Genomic DNA, 3,155 nt, shown 5'->3' on the forward strand with positions numbered 1-3,155 from the left:
TTACTGCCACCTCAGTAGGATATTCTTCAACAAAATTTTACTTGCATATGATACTCTTCTATGATGTGAACATTATGTTGAGTGACTTTTCTTCAACTGTTCTTCCTTTTGGGGTTTTTAATTCTAGGTCTTTGTACATCTCATTATAATATTTTACATTTTCTTCTGGAGCTTACTTTTGAAACTTTCTTCTTAGCTCTTTTCACTTCATTATTTTTTCCATTGGCTTTAGCAACTCTAAAATTAAGAGCAAGTTTCCAAATCTCTTTGAACACTCACTTTGATCTTTTCTTTCTTCCTTCCTTTCCCGCCTTCCTCCACTCTCCCTCCTGACTTTCTTTTTCTTCTTAATGATTTCTGCTTTCTCCATAGACATGTTGTTCTTCCATAGCTCTGTCCTTAGTGTTTAATGCCACAAATATATTCTTGAGATGTTCTCCAAATTCAGGTGTGATATATTCAAGATCTTAATTTGGCTCCTTTGGACTTATTTTTATTCTTTTCAGCTTCCACCTGACCTTACATATGAGCAATTAGTACTCTTTCACAGTCAGCCGCTGGTCCTATTTTCACCACTGATATTGGGCTTCCCCACGTCTCTTTAACAGATAGAGTCCATTTTGTTTCTGTTTTTCCCATTTGGAAAAGTCCATGGTGTGCTCACCATTTAATACAAACCGCTAATAGAAAATGAAAACTTTAATAGAAAATACAAAACTTTAAAAGAAAATACCTTTGAAAAAAGTATGTCCTGTGAACAAGTCGTTGGTCTTGCAAAATTCTATTACACGATCTCCAGCTCTGTTTCTCTCACGCGGACCAAATTCCCCACTACCACCAGGTCCTCTTTGCTTCCAACGCTTGCAGTCTAATCACCAATAATTACCAATGCATCTTTATTACATGTTTGAGAGACTTCCAACTGAAGACTGTGATAGAATTTGTCAATGTCCTCATTATCGTCATCTTCACTCACAATGGTTTCCAATTCTTTGTAGTAAGAGTTGGAACCTGAAGTTCTCAGATTATTCCTGACCTATGACTGTGTTGTAAATAAAATTGTACTGGGAAACAGCCATCCCATTTGTTTGTTTATTGCTTATGTCTATTTTTATTGTATAGAATGTGAGAAGTGAATAATGTTTACATAGGCCATGTAGCTCACAAATTAAATTTCTTTGCTATATGGCCCTTATTGGAAAAAAATGTACCACCTTGAAAACAAACCCTAAGTTGCCACTGAGTCAGTTTCAGCTCATAAAAACCCTATATGGGCTTTTAGAAATCATAAATCCTTATGGAAGTAGGCAGACTCATTTTTTCCCCTGCAGAATGGCTGGTGGATTTGAATAACTCATTTTATTAAAAGCCATTAGTAGCCCAAAACCTAACTCACAGTACTCTATATTATATGCACAGATAAAGTGGTCTTATGTCCATTTCAAAGATGGAGGAACTGAAGTTCAGTACGTTTAGAGTTTTATTAGTAAGTTTAGTAGTAAATAGTCTAGAGTATAAACCCTTGTACCAAAACCCTAATACTTTAGTCTTTCTGTTGTATCTTATTCTATCCCTTAATTACAGAGAACATATATAGACAAACCGAAGGTTCATGAATATTTAATGATTTTGTCACCATTAGATATGTGAAAACAAATGATCGATAAGTTGAATAATCATCCCATTTTACAAGCACTCATTGGGCCTTTTGCCAGTGACCCACTGAGGTGTCAAAAAGAGCAGATTAAAAAATACTACTTTTGGGTGAAGTGGCAACATCTCGTGTTGTTCAGCTTCAATCAGTGATGTGACAAAACCTAAAAAAAGAAAAAAAGATGAATAATCAGTGCTGAAATATAGACATTTATTTGTTTATATGTAAACCCATTTATTTAACCCTACTATGAATAAAGCCTGAACTATATTCTACAGTCATGCACATAGCAGAATTTCCCTTTGGGGCACAATATACAGGACTTGTATATAAAACAGTGTAACTTAAGCAGTGGCATATCAGCAGCAAAGGCCATATTTTGAGTAGGGAAACTTTCTGGATAGAGGACATCTATGGAGGAAGAAATAACATTTGAACATGGCCCGCACAAGGAGAAATTAAACCTGTAACATTTTAGGCAAGGGTATTAGTACGGGTATAAAGAACAGGATATACAGTTTAGGATGAGTTGCTACAAGTTAAGACAAAAAGAAGGTCAATTTTAGACCCTAGAAATATTGCTATTCCTGGTTATGAAGCTGAAGATAAGAACATTCACACATGGGATTTCCCAACTGTTTTGCTTTGGACTCCAAAAGATTCCTGGATGTCGGACTTTCCAGTGTTGAAACAAGGACAGTATCGGGCAAATTGAGATGATTTGTTATCCTATTTATATCCCCCCCACACACCTAGTGTTGTTTTTTGATTGTTGTTAAGTACCTGTGAGGCCATCTGGGCAAACGTGACAGAATAAAATTGTCCTGCAGGATTTTCTTGACTGTCATTTTCTGGAAGTAGGATTGCCGGGTCTCTATCCTGCACAGCTGCATGGTGGAGTGAAGCCTCCAATCTTTCACAAACCTTCAAGCACTTCCGTGAAGCCAGCATGAATATTTTAGCAAATAGCTGAGCAAATAATATGTAGCCATATCATTTTTACTTCCTGTTTTTAAGTGATTATGAGAAAGGGAGGAGTGAATTGAATCAACTTTAATTCACTTGAGACTGATATAAGAATTATCAGTGCTAGTTTATTTTAGGAGATCACAACATTACTGATACCCAGTATAAAACTGTAGAGATATGCTCAGATGAGAGAGGCTAATTAATAAAATGGATTTTCTGAGTATTTAAAAAAAACAGAAATAAATAATCAGGCAACATCCTCTGTGAATTGGTTTTAGATACAGTTTTTAAATTAAAAAAATGATCTCATCTTATTTCCTTTTTGTAATATGTTTAAAAAAGATTTTAAATTGTGACTAACATTGGTCATTACAAACTTTGATTACTTAAGAGTACTTGATACAGAATAATATTTTATTTGTTTTTTTAAAATATAATTTATTCAATCACTTGAGGAGAGTTTTTGAGGGGTTACTAATGTGAGAGACATAGAAACCTGCAGGAAGCTCCCCAGAGTAAAAGAACTGTTTAA

At 34.9% G+C, this 3,155-nt stretch overlaps 1 non-coding gene across 1 annotated transcript; it reads left to right on the forward strand.

Moving 5' to 3' along the window:
* The first annotated feature begins 1,680 nt into the window (after positions 1-1,680).
* Positions 1,681-1,816, forward strand: LOC115870530. The gene has a single exon (XR_004046762.1). It is a non-coding gene; the product is annotated as a small nucleolar RNA SNORA21 (small nucleolar RNA).
* Positions 1,817-3,155: the final 1,339 nt, after the last annotated feature.

The sequence above is a fragment of the Echinops telfairi genome, unplaced genomic scaffold, assembly GCF_000313985.2.
Source record: "Echinops telfairi isolate 266 unplaced genomic scaffold, ASM31398v2 ScPeMD7_1713;HRSCAF=2227, whole genome shotgun sequence".
Taxonomy (NCBI): domain Eukaryota; kingdom Metazoa; phylum Chordata; class Mammalia; order Afrosoricida; family Tenrecidae; genus Echinops; species Echinops telfairi.